Source organism: Anastrepha ludens, chromosome 6 (genome assembly GCF_028408465.1).
Source record: "Anastrepha ludens isolate Willacy chromosome 6, idAnaLude1.1, whole genome shotgun sequence".
Lineage (NCBI taxonomy): Eukaryota > Metazoa > Arthropoda > Insecta > Diptera > Tephritidae > Anastrepha > Anastrepha ludens.
In genome coordinates this window covers 115503634-115521327 of record NC_071502.1, presented here as the reverse complement: position 1 = coordinate 115521327, position 17694 = coordinate 115503634, and positions in this window count along the sequence as shown.

Sequence of the window (17694 nt, the reverse complement as noted above, 5' to 3'; positions counted from 1 at the left end):
TGCAACATATGTAAAGCATCACCCGATGAGCTAAACAACATAGATTTGCTTTTGAGAAAACAATATTCCAAGGCTCCGTTCAAGTTTGGTATATCTGTGCTCCATTCGTACTTAAGGTGTTACGAGTATCTACTCCACATCTCGTATAAAATAGAGTTGCAGCAATGGCAAGCCAGGGGAACAGCAGCCAAGGAGAATATTAAAAAAAGAAAAAACGAGATAACTGAAAAGTTCTACAAAGAAATGGGATTGGTGGTGGATCAACCGAAACAAGGAGGGGGGAATTCCAATGACGGAAATACGGCCAGGAAATTTTTTGCTGAGCCTACCAAATCGTCTAATATAACAGGTATAGATACGGAAATCATCAAAAGATTCGCCAACACCCTAAGCGTATTATCATGCAGATTCAACGTAAATCACGAAAAATTCAAAAATTACAGTATTGAAACTGCAAAACTTTGCATTGATAGGTATGGCTGGTACAAAATGAGTGCTTCTGTCCACAAACTCCTGATACATGGAGCAGATATTATTAAGGAGCTGCCACTACCTGTAGGTTTATTCTCCGAAGATGTATTGGAGACCAGCCAAAAGGAATTTAAAAGCGTACGGCTTTTCCATACTAGAAAGACCTCCAGGATCGACACCAATACCGACATTGCGCACTGGATGCTTATAGCTTCCGATCCTATAATTGCATCGAAGAGGAGGAGCCACTATAAAAGAAGGAAACCATTTGCTAAGGAGGTTTTAGAAATGTTGGAAAATCCTTCAATAGAAAACGTCATCAATAAAGATGATGATGACGAAAACGAAGATGATGGCCAAGAACATGAAGATGATGATGAAGCATCCTGATTATTAATCATTATAAACTATAGATATACCTAAATAAGGACCCAACCTATATAGTATTGTATCATGTATAGGTATTGAACTATACTTACTTTTTTTCCTTTCCTAAATAAATATTTTTTATTTCTGTTAACTGTTTTACTCCTATCACTTTTCCTTTTTAGTTATGTAGGTAAGTTTGTATAGGTTAGAAGTTAGGTACTTACAAGTATTTTTAAGTTCAAACACAATTAAGAAAATGTAGTAGTTAATGTACATAAATAATACGACACACACACCAACAACGTGCAAAAACAACATAATAAAAGTGCTTTGGGTAATAGGTACAGGCTTCCCGAGTACCCATTCATTCTTGTTTATCATTATTTTTCATAACGTATTGGTTAGGAACCCTAAAAAGTGCAAATGAATAATTTTTTTCAAATTTGTAGTTTTTGACCTCCTAAACTCCTCATTTTGCCGTGTGTGCGCCGTTGCGTTTTCGCAATAGCAACTTTGAACCTTTGTGGCTACAGTAAAAAAAAGATATCTCTAAAATGTTATATTTTATATTGTATTTTGGACTTTTGACTTTATAATTATGCTCTAAGATTTTTTGTGTGCGGATTTGTTCCAAATTAGGACAAGTTTAGAAAAAAGTGTGCAAAATAATAACTTTTCCATAAAACTGTTTGAGAACTAAAAATAGTTTTGTTTTTACGTTTTCTACTAGTTTCTTAAAAATAAGATATGAAATAATAACATTACCATACCAGCTGCTAATGCAGCTGAAGTTTTCTTGCAAAAATAAACTCTTAAAAACAGGTGTTGCGAAAACGCAACGCTGGTTGGAACGACTCATATGACTTCAACGTTTTGATGACATTATTTTTCGCGGGAAAATTGATGTTTCTGTCATTTTCATATGGCAATTTGTACCATAAGTGCTATTATTTTTATTTGTGCAAGTAAAAATACATTTAGAAGTATTTCGTTGAAAGCTTTTATCGTTTTGGTAAGACTAACGTGCTCTTGATATTTTTTGTCAAAATTTTGTACCCTTACTTACACGTAACAACAAGCAAAAGTTCAATATCGCTTTAATAACGCATCCGGCCAAAACACCGCTCCCACCGAATTGCTGACGGCGCGTCTATAGCCTTGCATATAACAACACGCAAAAGTCCAATACTGCTTTACTAACTCATACGGACATTCTGCCGACGAGACACTTATAGGCTTGCGCGTAGGAACAACAAAACAAATACAAGACAATAAGCGGAACTGGCCGAGCAATTGCAAGTGCAGAAGTCACGAGGCTAATAACGTGCGGTAACTGAAATTAGGGCAAGAGTGTAGGTATTTAGATGCTAGCGTCGCTTTAATGTAACCAGTTATTTCAACTCATCCGCTGAGACCGGCTGCCTTTGGTAAGCCAAGGGAAATAAAAAAATTTTTAACAATAAACTAAGTGTTTAATTTACTTTACTTGCCGCTTATAAATTTTCAATTGGATGTTGCTGCCGAACTTTTGAACGCAATTCAAACTACAGCTGTCGCCAAAAAGAGAGGTCGGCCATCATCACTCCTGTGGAGATCCGTAAATGGAAACGACGTTTAGACTACCTAGCATAAACGAAACATTAGATGAGAAATAAGACATCTGTCATTTTGTATGAATGCACTTGTATGTGCAGAGCGGTCAATGTCGATTACAGAGTGTAGTGAGAGAGGGGTCGATGTCAGACAGTTGCGCAGTGAACACTTCAATAAAGGCAATCAGTCAAAACCCAGAATTAAAAATAAGAGAAAAATCGACCTCAATTTTTTGAGTAGCCGCCATTTTATGGAAAAAAAATTTTTTTCCGTTTTTTCTGGTTCATACGATAATGACATTCATATTAATTAAGAATTTCTATTTTTTTTTTTCAGATGACCACAAGGGTAGAAATCGTGACGACGGGGACACTGCCTTTTTTTCCCCCCTTCCACTTCAAGGACGCATAACTCCATGAAAATTCATTTTTTTTTTTCAAATTTATTTTGTGTGCTCCTAATATATGAATAAATAAATGATAAAAAAATGTATCGTAAAAATATCAATAGCTTTTTTTTTATTCATCGTCAAAAAATGCTCGAAATTCGGGCCCTTAATGTTTATTAATTATTGGGTAGGTAGGCTGTTACAACTCCTTTTGACAATGAATTCAGGAACTGCACCCCATCATCACCAGCTGCTTCTACAGGCTCTGAATCAAATCCCTATAAAAGAGCTTATGTTGAAGACCCACCAAAATCACTACGACTTGATGGTTATAATCATTGGCCGGAATGGGGAACAAGAGGCAGATGTAGAGTATGCACCACTGGGTTTCCAAGCTGTAAATGCAGCAAATGTAATGTGCACTTGTGTTCAAATCACCAAAAAAACTGTTTCGTGTCTTATAATACATAAAATATAAATTAACGGCATTTGTAAAAGAAATAAACTTATTTCTAAATAAACCACCATTGCACAATGTACTCAATATCCTGTAGCTCTTGAACCAGGACACCTAGGACCTTGAAATTTTGAACAATTAATATTGATGTCAACCCTATCTTATATATCTACTCAAAAAAATTTTAGCCCCGCGCATTTTAATTCGTCCATGAGAGGGTTAGCAACATAAACTAAGGTATTTTATTTGTCATATAAAGAGGTCTTCCAAGCAAACGCTTAGATTTTACATTAGCATTCTCTAAAGCTTCTCGAATCAAAAACCAGGTTAGAGAACTATTCTAGAATTCGACTAGAGATAAGATAGAAAAACATTCGTGTTTAGGCCACACTCTAAAGTCTCGTAAATTACCCTAATGGTAACTGCGCCGACCGTTCCGACTGTTGCAAACCATCATTCCCAGTCGCTGCAACGTGAAGGCCGTTAACCTTGGCATTTCCCCGCCGAACAGTTAAAAGGTTTACCGTGTTAAACGCTGTTCGGCGAGGTTATTTCGCCTCAATTTTTAATTTAACTTTCACTGCGATTTTTATAAACCAAGGATCAGGACGTGTCAGCCAAGGTAACTAAAATTACATATCAATATATCTATTTTATACTAATAATAAATAAATAACACCGAGTTATTACATATTGTACGATATACATTTATATCGACATATGTACATACTAAGAAATAATAAAAAACTGATAATAACCGGAAACTGACACGCCTTTCTATTTTTCTATTTCTCCAAAATATATCATCGGAGCGACCGTGGAGGCCCCACATTTTTTAAACCTATCATCTGCGTCGCCCTACGATGATAACATGGTCCTTCGAGCCGGATCTTTGACAAATAAACTAACAAGCAATTTCTGAATCAAGAGCACCTACACACCAGTACCGGGCACCAAATAGCACGCACAAGCATCAAAGCGAACACCAAGGCAACGGAATCACCTATCAAACCGAAAAAAGGGCAGTGGTCAAAACATTCCTGTTCCAGCAGATAAAGGTACCTGGAATTTATTGCACACATTTTTTTTGGTGAGAAAAAATAAATAAATAAAGAGGTCAATGATTCCGTCTGTCCGCAAACAGACGATAAAATTATAAGTGCGCGAGTTACATTTTATGCTGATTTTAAGATGTTTACACTTCACAAGGAATCCAAGACCTGAAGATGCAAAACCGACGCATAGATTATACAAGATAATGCCTGTTATAGAATATTTTAATACAAAAATGCAAGAAGTTTATTACCCAGAAACAATTTGTCACTGGACGATTCGATGGTGCTGTGGCGTGGCCGTTTAGTTTTTCGCCAATATATTAAAAATTAACGCCACAAATATGGAGTAAAATTATATTTGCTAACGGAGCCAGATGGTACGGGTCTAAAATTGTCTGTCTACACTGGTACCCTAGATGATTTTGGCGGAAAAGGACATGCTGCCAGTGCAGTAGTCCATTTGATGCAAGAAAAACTGGATATAGGGCATTCACTATATTTAGACAATTTTTATAATAGCTATCACCTGGCGTGCAAATTATTGTCTAGAAACACATATTCTTAGAGTTGACCGAAAAGATAATCCAGTTGAAGTGAAAAATGCTAAATTAAAAAAAGGAGAAACGATTGCACGCTACTGTAACGGAGTTATGATCGCTAAATGGAAGGACAAGAGGGACGTCTTCTATATATCAACAAAATTTGGAAATAACTTGAAAAAATATTACAACAGACGCCAAGAGGAAAAAGAAAAACCGAAAGCTATTTGCGAATATAATAAGTTCTTGGGAGGTATAGACAAAAAAGATCAAATGCTTTCGTACTATCCCTGTGATAGAAAAACTTTGCGTTGGTACAAAAAAATTGGAATTTACATTTTCAATATGCTTTTAGTAAATTCTTATTTTTTGTTCAAAAAGTACGAGCAGCCAAGAGTATCCTTGTATGAATATCGGCTTTGTGTCCTTGAGTACCTACTTCCTGAAAAACAAAGCCCTAACCTCGCTGAAAATCGACGTGCAACGAACCATGTACCAGAAAAAAATTCTCAAACCGGAGGAAAAAAAACCATGCCCATCGAAAGTGCACTAATTGCTACAAAACAAAGATTTGCAGGGAAACTGTTTTTCATTGTCCATCTTGTCCTGGAAAGCCGGCCTTGTGTTTCGAGCCTTGTATCGCTGAGTTTCATAAGAACATGTAGCTATAATTATATTTTTTTAAGATTTCGTTTTATAAATATGTTATATAAGTTAACACATGAAAACGCTCACCACCGCACAGTGGGGCAAAAAAAGTGCCCGTGGACAAATGAGGATAGAGGTCACAATTTTTCTTCTTTTTTAACTTTTTTTTTTTAACTTAAAGCTGATAAAATTGCGCATAACGCCACCGTTTTTGTTTTTTGAAAAAACAATTTTTTAAATAATTTAATTAATGTTCAAATTGAAAAAAAAAAATTTTTTCCACTTTATACAAGTACATTTTCTTGTAAAATAATATTATTGCTTACCAATTATGTTTGAGTACGCAAAAGAATCAAATGATAAAATACTGTCTGAATTTAGGAATATTAAAAATGAAATAAAAAAATTAAAACCAAGTAAAATTAAAATTAATGATACCACTTATTATGTAGAGCATCAATTAATGTGCACAATGGTGGATGGAAAAGTTTGTCAGCATTTAACAGAGACCTCTTCTGCAGCAAATTGTATAGTTTGTGGAGCCAAACCAAGTGAAATGAATAACTTGTCACAAATTTTGCATAGAGAAGAAAAGATAGAATCTTTTTCGTTTGGATTACAAGTCTTACACTTGTGGATTCGTCTAATGGAATGTGTGCTGAACATCAGTTACAGGATACAAATTAAAAAATGGTCGTGTAAGACTGCAGAAGAAAAATCTAATCGTGACAAAAGGAAATTACAGATTAAAGGTGAAATTAAAAAGCAACTTGGCTTAATAGTAGACACACCAAAACAAGGTACTGGGTCTTCTAATGATGGCAACACGGCACGAAGATTCTTTGAAAATTATGAAACAATTTCAAAAATCACTGGTTTTGATAAAGCTCTTATAAAAAATTTGTATGTACTCCTGCAAACTTTAGCATCAGGAAAACCTATTTGCACAAAAGCTTATCATAACTTTGCAATACAAACCGCAAAATTATACATACAAAAGTATGATTGGTACTTTATGCCTGCGTCCATGCACAAAATGTTAGTTCATGGTTCGAAAATTATCGATTCTCTTGTTGTCCCAATTGGCCAATTATCTGAAGAAGCTCAAGAAGCTAAAAATAAAGATTTCAAAAGATGCAGACAAGATAATACCCGAAAAAGCAGTCGTATTGAAACTAATACCGAGTTAATTCATTACCTTTTGATTTCAGCAGACATGTACATATCAAACTTAAGAAAAGAGTATCCTAAAGTACAAAAACCCTTGCTGCCAGAAGCAATTGCTTTACTTATCAATAAATACAATTTTGTGTAATGGCAATCATTAGTATCATTACTCATTGTGAAATGAAATGAGTTTTGAAAAATATTATCAATATTAGGAACTGAATTAAAAAAGAAGAAGACTGTAAGACTACAAATTTTAAGAGTATACGTTTGTTAATTAGGCAAGATATAAACAAATGTCTAATTTTTAACTAATAAGGAAATTTTTTTAAGTAGCTTCATTTTCCACTTGACGTCATTAATTAAAGCTGAAAAAATGACCTGATTTAAACTAAAATTGTTTATGCTTAAAAATTGTTTATTAAATTGATAATAACAATACTAAATGTTATTAGATGACAAATTATATAAATGATTAAAAAAATATTTTACAAATAAGCAAAAATTAAAAAAAAAGAAAACAAAGTTAATGCGACTAAAAACAACAATACTAGGCATTTGTTAATTAAGGTTTGTTTAAACAATGCTATGCATAAAAATTTATTAAATAAAATAAATATAGTCAATCTTGAGCAATAACTATGTGTATGGTTGATAAAATTTTAGGAATTTTGTGCGATAAACAACTTCGACAAATATAATGTTTATAAAAACTGTTAATAACATTACATTTGTTTGTTTATAATAATTAATTTCATTCATAATCACTGTTAGACTAAAAAAATTGAAAATCCAACTGAATTCAATAATTAAATATTCATAATTCGAGCAAAACAGCTTTTGTCCACTTATTTGTTTATAACAAATGTAATAAATTTTTTAACAATGCAACCAATATCAAAATTTATTTGTGAATAATTGTTTTAAATATTTTAAGCTTCCTTAAGACAATAATATTATTTTACAAGAACATATACTTGTATAAAGTGGAAAAAAATTTTTTTTTCAATTTGAACATTAATTAAATTATTTAAATTTTTTTTTTCAAAAAACAAACACGGTGGCGTTATGCGCAATTTTATCAGCTTTAAGTTAAAAAAGAAGAAAAATTGTGACCTCTATCCTCATTTGTCCACGGGCACTTTTTTTGCCCCACTGTGCACCGTGACACATGAAACCCTTTGCTGCAGAGCAGACGATAGCTTAGGAATTCTGCCAAAATGCAAGCGCGAGAACTGCTCGCGTCAGCGTATTCCCACACCTCATGAATCCAAGCTTACCTGCGAATGCTACAAGCGCAACCTGAACCAAGAATGCCAGCGCGAATGCTACAACAACAACGTTAGCGCAACCTGAACTAACAATGCCGGCGAAAACACAACAACGTCAGCGCGAGCTACACCGTCGCCGAATTGTGCCAAGAATAGGGACACATAAGTAGGTGAAATTATTTTTAAGTTGTTAGTTGTAATTAGCTCTTTAATAAACCAACAGCGCATAGTGCTTAAAAAATAACTTAGTATTTTCAATGAGCACATAGTGCTCCATAACCACATTAATAAAGGGTGTTTTTTTAGAGGTTAGGTTTTCAAGTTGGCACTACTTTTTTCGTAGATGGTCTTTTTGACAGCTGTCACTTGATTTATGCTCAGTTTGGTTTGCCATTTCATAATGAATAGACTTACACCTGAACAACGTTTGCAAATCGTGCAAATTTATTACGAAAATAATGGTTCGGTTCGCGCGACGCATCGCGCGAGTTACGTCAACTACCCATTCCAATAACTCAACACACTCCCTACCCATTAATTGGGAACAATAATTTAATGAACCCAAATGTCAACAAACTGCATTTTCAACATTTAACAATATTTCGCAATAGTAGCAATTTAATGAACTCAAATGTCAATAAACTGCAAAGTTCGACAAACTGTTTTTTTTTTACAAATAATTCTCAAATGTCAATAAACTGCAAAGTTTGACAAACTGTTTTTTTTTCACTTAACAATATTTCCGCAATAATAACAATTTAATAAATTATTATTTTTTTTTGCAATACTTATTTCAACAGACGTCAGCTGAACTTCTAAATAATATTTTAGCTTATAAGTATTACATTTGTAACTTTAGCTTCAGTTTTAACTGGGCTCTAGAACAGGTTGGATTCATTTTGTAAAATGGACTGATAAATAAAAGTAATTTTTTTTGCTTACGGAACCCTCGGACTCGTTAGTGGCGCAGTCGACGTAAAAGAACCTAATATCGGAAAAATAAGTGATTATCCTGAAGGACACTATTAAATCCGGCAACACAAAAAAAAAGGACAAAATATCCTTGCGAAAAAGTGAAAAGTGACATTAAAAGTCAAAAGACTTCATTTAAATAATTTTTTCAGACTTCATTTAAATAACCTTTTCAACGTCTAAAGACAATATAGCACCAAAGAGCTATAACGAAAAAGGGAGCTAAAACCCACAAAATAAAAACAAAAAAAAAAAAAAAAAACAAAAAAACGTTACATTGTGAAGTGTCTAAAGACAATATTTTTACAAAGAAAAAACAAATCATTACAAAAATGTCCACACAACAAAGCACCAATAACTCACCAGCACCAGCCGTACTATCTGGATCTGACTTGATGAAGGAAGCTGCCCGGATCAAAGAATTCCATGGTACGAAAGACTATGATCTATCATCTTTTATAAGAGAAGTGGAGCTGATATTGCCATTATTCCAAGAGAATGCCATCCTACAGCAGTTTGTATTCGAGAGGTACATTAGAAATAAGATCCAAGGACCGGCTCTACAAGTGGTAAGGGCCCTAGGACCAGAATCAACATGGGAAAAAATAAAGGAAGAGCTAATAAAAAACTTTGGCATCAAGGAAGGGTATCACAACCTTTACCATCAGGCGATTAATATAAAAAACTACAATAATGTAAGCGAATATTTTAAAAATCTTAAAAATATATTAGACAAATTAAATACTAAATATGAATTTGACATCAATAAACCCATAGAGTTTTCACCTCCTACAAACGAATCAATTGTACTAAAAACATTTTTGAACGGTATACATCCAAATTTGGCTAGCATTATTTATAGTAGGAATATATCCACCCTTAGGGAAGCTTACTACGTCTTGGAAGAAACAGGGATACTAAGACAATATAACAATAGGTTTCAGAAATACACATATAATACACATCAGCGATTCCAACAACAGGGAAACCATAACGAAAACGGACAGAACAAGACATACCAACAGAAACAAACTTTTACACACCAATCACCCCAAAATTCACATAATAGTCCTTCTCAAGTTCGTCAAAATAACAATCCTGCTCAATTTCGACAAACTTTCTTTAACACAAATAATTCTCAGCAATCAAGACGAACCCAATACTCGAACAGAACTCTTGGACATAATAATAATGGGCCTACCCCAATGGAAGTAGACCACATCGAGAATAATAATACAGGAGAGGTAAATTTTCAGTGTCAAGCCCAAAGATTCATTTACCGATAGTAGAATTAAGTATAGGAAACACGAACATTAAATGTTTACTTGATACAGGATCAACGACCTCATTGCTTAACGGAAAATTATTACCAACATTCGAAAGGACAAAACTAGAAAAACCCATATTCTTTAATACAATAAATGGTAAATTTTGTATTGACGAGGAAATTATCACACCCCTCCCTAGGGAATTTAAAGAAGACAATCTTATGTGCTGGAAATTAACCAACTTTAATGGTAAAAATTTCGATGCTTTAATAGGACAGAATATATTGAAAGCTTTTTCAGCAATCATAAACCTTGAGGAAGACTTCTTACAAATAAACGGCAATAAAATTAAATTTATAGATTCTTGTCCATACAATTTAGAAGAAATTCAAACCTTAGAAATACAATCAGATAACATTTTAGATAGATTAAAACGTGATGATATGAACAAAGAAGAAGAAACATTTTTAACGGAACTTATTCAAAAAAATTCCGATCTATTTTTCCAAGAGGGTAACTTACTTACTCACACTCATGAAGTACGACACGAAATTACGACAACGATTAACAAACCGGTATATTCGAAGATATATAGGTACCCTCAGATCCACGAGGAAGAAATCAATAAACAAATGCGGGAAATGTTAGAACAAGGGATAATTAGGGAAAGTATATCTCCATACAATTCTCCTTTATGGATTGTGCCCAAGAAGTCGGACAATTCAATGAAAAAAAAATGGAGAATAGTAATAGACTACAGGGCTTTAAATGAAATAACTGTCAGTGATAAATTTCCCATCCCAAATATTGATACAATTTTAGAAAAGCTTGGTCGAGCACAATACTTCACGACTCTCGACTTAGCCAAAGGCTTTCATCAAATCCTTATTAAAGAGGAAGATAGGAAGAAAACAGCATTTTCTACTCCATTAGGTCATTATGAATTCGTTCGTATGCCTTTTGGACTAAAAAACGCTCCTGCTACTTTTCAAAGATTGATTAATTCAGTACTAAGGGAGTATATCAACAAAATATGTGTTGTATACCTTGACGATATTCTAATTTTCAGTAGCACAATACAAGAACATAAGGATAGTATACAGAAAATTTTCAATGCTCTTAGAAAACATAATCTTAAGATTCAAGTTGATAAGTGCAATTTTTTCGCAAAATCTACCGAATATCTAGGACACATTCTTACCACTGAAGGAATCAAACCTAATCCGAACAAAATCGGGGCTATCCAAAAACTAAAACTTCCAGAAAATCAGAAACAGATAAAATCATTCCTAGGTATAACAGGATATTATAGAAAATTCATAAAAGACTATGCTAAAATTGCCCATGGTTTGACAAAATATTTAAAAAAGAATACCAAGATTAATAAAAATGACCCTCAATATACGGATGCATTCTACAAACTTAAGAGACTACTAATCGATACACCCATCGTTAAATACCCAGATTTTAAACGGAAATTTAAATTAGCAACAGATGCCAGCGAATTCGCAATAGGCGCAGTAATAACACAGGATAATCATCCTATCAGTTACGCAAGTAGAACCCTAAATGAACACGAAAGAAGATACTCAACAACAGAAAAGGAATTGTTGGCTATCGTTTGGGGAGTAAATTACTTCAGGCCATACATATATGGAAGAAACTTTGACCTTATGACAGACCACCAACCACTAAAATGGCTACAAACAAAATATAAAGGAAAAGACATAAATCCTAGGCTTCAACGTTGGTTACTCAAACTTGGTGAATACGATATTAACATCGGGTATATCAAAGGCAAGGAGAATACTCTAGCCGATTTTCTCAGTAGAATTAACGCAGATACTGGTGAAATTTGTGCAGTAGATGAAAATACAAGGGAAATTGACTTAGACAATATAAGTACAACCGCTACTATTCACTCTCAAGAAGAGGAACTGAACGATCATTTTCCCATATTAGACTCAGTCGTTAACCGTTTTTATACCCAAATAATCTTGACAGAAAGTAAGACGGAAGAAATTAGAATAGTTGACAATAAAAGAAAAATTTTTGTAAGTCTAGACGATATTAGGAGTGGATTCATGTCGGACATTTTCAGAAGATTTATAAAAACGGGGAAAGTAGGAATTTATTCAGGAATTTCAGATTCAGACTACAACATAGTGCAACAGAAGCTAATAGAATTATTTAATGGTAGTGTAAAATTCTACAGATGCTCATATCATGCTAAAGATATGAGAAACGAGGAAGAAGCTTACAGATATATTCAAAAATATCATAAAGAAGAAACTGGACATGCGGGGATAAATGAAAATTATCAGGGTTTAAAAAATACAATATACTTTAAAAATTTGAAACTACTTATCCAAAAATATATTAACAATTGTGATATTTGTTGTAGAGGTAAATACGACAGAAAACCATATAAACCGAAATTCTTTATAACGGAAACACCCACAGATACGAATGAGATAATACACATGGACACTTACGTAATTAAGAAACATAGTTTTCTAACCATCATAGACAAATTTTCGAAACAAGCTACTACTATTTACTTAGAAGACAGAAACAGTATAACACTTATAGAAAAACTTCGTTTATATTTCTCTCTCACCTCAAAACCGAAACGCATAGTAGCTGACAACGAATTCAACTCAACAAATGTAAAAGATTTTCTTAGGCAAGAACAAGTGGAAATTCATTTTACAAAGCCAAATTCTCATACCGGAAACGCGGATATCGAAAGGTTTCACAGCACCTTAGCAGAAAGATTTCGAATGTTAGAAATGGAAAATTCAAGTTTAACAGTCCAGGAAAAAATATACAAATGTACTGAATGGTACAACAGATCCATCCATTCCGTAACCAAGACAAGACCAATAGATATAGCAAATGGAAAAATAGAAAAGAACAAAATTTATAATTTACTACGGACCACAAAAGAGAGAAAAATTACAAAGTTGAATATTGACAGGGAGGAATATCAAAACACAAATCAGGAAGGGTACGTGAAAAACTATAAGGCTGTTCGACATAAACAAGAACCTAGATACAAAAAAACGAATTTATCAAATATTCACCCAACTAACATAAAAAGGACTACTAAATTTTCAGGTACACATGACACTGCTAATAACCATAATAATGACGCTCTTCACTGTAAACAACACCACATTAGTTGTCGAAAACATCAATAGTACAAATGGCTTCGCTGAAATAGCACTAGAAGACGCAGACATAACTTACAACTACGACACTATTCTACACATCATTGACCCCAAGGAAATTCAATATGTCATAGAAGGACTCGAAGAAAATACAAAAGTAATAGCAAATATCAACGACAGACACTTCCTTAATACAGAACTGGAAAAAGCAAAATCAAAACTCAAGACAATCATTCCTACTAGACATCCGAGAGGACTAATAAACTTTATTGGAACAGGCATGAAATGGCTATATGGCACAATAGACGATTTTGACAGGACAGAAATAGAAAGACATTTACTAGCAATTGACAACAACAATCATGCAATAATAAAAACCCTTAACGGAAACATAGAGATAAACCATGTATTTAACAAAACAATTTCAAAACTAAAAGACGCAATAGAAAGTGACAGAACGCAGATTACCTCAAAATTAAATCAAATATCCAAGAATGACAAAGAATTAGAAAATAAGCTCCTATATCTGGATATATTGCTAAAAATTAAAATTCTGCTAGACAATATTGAACACATACAAAATAATCTTGTAGCCACAAAGACAAATACTATGAATAATAATGTATTAACAAGTGAAGAAATAATTCGTTACAACATCGATCTCTACAAAATGCAAAATACAAGATTAAGTGCAGGACATTATAAAGAAAATAAAATAATTTTTATAATACAAATACCTAAAGATATAAGAAAAGTAAAAAGATCAATTTTTGTACCTATACCTAATGAAAACAAAGAAGAACTTGTTTTTGAAAAAAGAGAGATCCTAAGAATAAACAATTCAATTTATGATTTTAATAATGAAGTAAAAAGAAGCAATTTAAAAAAGTCTAATCTTTGTATTTTCAGAAATAATTGCTTAAGAAAAAAGAACAAACAAGTAGAAACTATAGAAATACAACCTGGCTTAATAATCATAAAAAATCATGTAAATTCTATAGCTAATAGTAGTTGTAATAATAGACAGTTCAATTTAAGTGGAAATAAACTAATAACATTTAACGGTTGTAAATTAGAAATAAATGGAGATCTGTATTATAATTCTGAAGATAAGTTTGAACAACACTTTTTAATAAATAATAATTTTAATTTAAATAATATTACATCTCAGCTAACGTTTGATGAATTAGTATCGAATCAGATCGAAAACATTCAAAAGATCGAAGAAATCAGATTTCACAAAAAACTAAACTACATTTTTAATAGCCTAGCGTTGACATTCAGTTTAATAGCCCTAGGTACAGTAGTCATATTTTACATATATAAAAAATCAAAACATAACGAAATAGAGATAACTAGAAAAACTCAGGAGAGTTTTCAGTCAAAGGGGGGAGGAGTTACGTCAACTACCCATTCCAATAACTCAACACACTCCCTACCCATTAATTGGGAACAATAATTTAATGAACCCAAATGTCAACAAACTGCATTTTCAACATTTAACAATATTTCGCAATAGTAGCAATTTAATGAACTCAAATGTCAATAAACTGCAAAGTTCGACAAACTGTTTTTTTTTCACAAATAATTCTCAAATGTCAATAAACTGCAAAGTTTGACAAACTGTTTTTTTTTCACTTAACAATATTTCCGCAATAATAACAATTTAATAAATTATTATTTTTTTTTGCAATACTTATTTCAACAGACGTCAGCTGAACTTCTAAATAATATTTTAGCTTATAAGTATTACATTTGTAACTTTAGCTTCAGTTTTAACTGGGCTCTAGAACAGGTTGGATTCATTTTGTAAAATGGACTGATAAATAAAAGTAATTTTTTTTGCTTACGGAACCCTCGGACTCGTTAGTCGCGCTGCGGCCCCAATTGCTGCAAAAAGTGGTCGAAAATTGGGCCACTTGCCCGAAATCATTTTTAAAACATAATGGCAAACCCTTATCTTTATAATAAAGCTAAATTCTTGGCCATAACATTAAATTATATCCGTTTTATTTCATCTTGAAAACCTAACCTCTAAAAAAACACCCTTTAGTTTGTTTTCAATGAGCACATAGTGCTCCATACCAGCAAACCATAATTTATATGCGAGGCATCTTTACACGTCTCCCGCCTGTAGCGAAAATTTTTTAGCAGGAGGCTGACGGCGTCTTTAGACGTCCTAGCCCTGAGGACATTACTTTTGAGTTTTTAAAAAAAATATATGTTTTTTCAGTTTTATATTATCGAAAGTGTGTATTATTTCCAAAAAAAACTATTTCAGTTTCTTCATTCTAGTCAGCAGTCAATGTGTTAAGCATGGAGCTTTAGAAAAAAATAATAATAATTTTAAATAAAACATAATTCTCTAACAACTAACAAAGAACTTGAGTTTTAATTCAATAACACACAAATCATGTGTAAAGTTGTAACAACACGACAGCAGTATGCCACTTTCTGGAACTAATATAGCAGACACCAGAAATTGCTCAGTATTTCTCAAAATGCGCTAAGGAAGAGCTAATCGAGTTTTGGCAAAACGCCGCGAAGGACCTAATAGTATGGCCCCACCAAAGAAAGATGTATCAAGCTGGAAAAAGTTGAAGGAATAAGGAGCTGTATGAACTTGATACGAGTAAATGCAAACGGTTCTAAGGACTTGTTAAGAGTTAAAGCATAAAACTGTTTTGTCATCTTTCTTAAAACAAATATGTTTTAATACAAATTGCACAATATGTGGGCAACAATAAACAAATGTATGTATATGCACCTGTGTTCACCATAAAGAAGCGCGAATTTGGGAATTTATTTATTTTTATGTAGTGTTTTTGATAAAAAAAAAAAAACATATAATTTAAATTTTCAAGCTTGATGTCAACGTCCGTCTGACGGTGCTATAAAAAATTAACACGAAAAAATCTAGTCATCACTTGCGTAAAACTAACTGTAAATAAAAAATTTGTGAACACATTTATAGTGTTTGTTGTATTATTAACTGGCGTATTCACTTTTCGCGTAACTTCTGCGTATTGTAGTATGATTATAAGTCGGATATTCCTTAACATTAATATTCATAAACATTTATTGTTTTGTTTTGGTTTTAAAATAATTTATTGTCCACTTATGCATTCACTTTGCTGTGCCGTTTAAATAATATCATATTTCTTAAGGGGGGAGATACATGTAAAATGTTGAAAAAAAAAAATTTTTTTTTCCCCATAATATGTTAGTATAGACCTTTCAGAATATGTTACCAAATTTTTAGAACATAATTTTCAGTATTTCTTATATTATAGAGCGTAAACCGTGACAACTCTATTCTTTGCCTTCGAGCGCTGGGAGGGTTATACTTCAGCGGCCGACTCTTTTACCTGTCTCTTAAATTCCGTTTCCTTTTAACCTTTCTATTGGTAAAAATGTGACTAGGCAAATGTTTCAAAATACTTTCATTAACAAATTCCAAGCATTAGACATTTTCGAAGCTGCTGAAGCGTATATTAGTTCCGGCCAAAACCGGTGTTGCTCTTAGAGATTCTGTGTTTCTGTTAGTTTTGTTCAGTCAAGTTTTGGACCTCATCCTGTACGTAACGATTTTGAAATCAAATAAATATAAAAATGAGTTCGTATCCTAAAGGAGATAAAGATTCATCAAAGCGGTCAGGACGCCCGTCAAAACGTAAATTTCAGGGAAATCAGTATTCTAAACGTGCTGAAGCCGATCAATCGAGTGCTAGTGCCAGAAAATTATCTAGTTCTACTAGTGAGGATATTCATTACAACAATACGCATTGTTATAAGTTTATTGAGTTTTTTACGGTGTTTACTGCGTTATCAGAACTTGTTGTGTGTCGCGAGTGTAATCAGACACTGAAATTTGAGGAAGCTGGCAATCGCGGATTGGGTTTTAAAATTGTTTTATTATGTCGTTGCGGTCGTAGAGATATCAACTCAGGGCCATTTATTAATAATGGATTTGAAATTAACCGTAGGATTGTATTTGTCATGCGTCTTTTGGGCGTCGCCAGAGAGGGGATTAATATCTTTTGTAATTTTATGGACATGTGTGACGGCTTGAGTGAAACTGCATATAATAACATTGTTGTGCATTTACATAACGCCTCACAATCCGTATTTCAATCGTGCTGTAAAAAAGCTGTAGAGGAAGAAAAAGTAGAAAATGGAAAACATGACAGGCCAGCTACAGATTTAAAAGTATCAGGGGATGGCTCATGGAAAAAACGTGGCTTCAAATCTTTATACGGTGTAACAACGCTCATTGGGTACTACAGTGGTAAGGTTATTGATCTAATAGTGAAATCTAGCTAT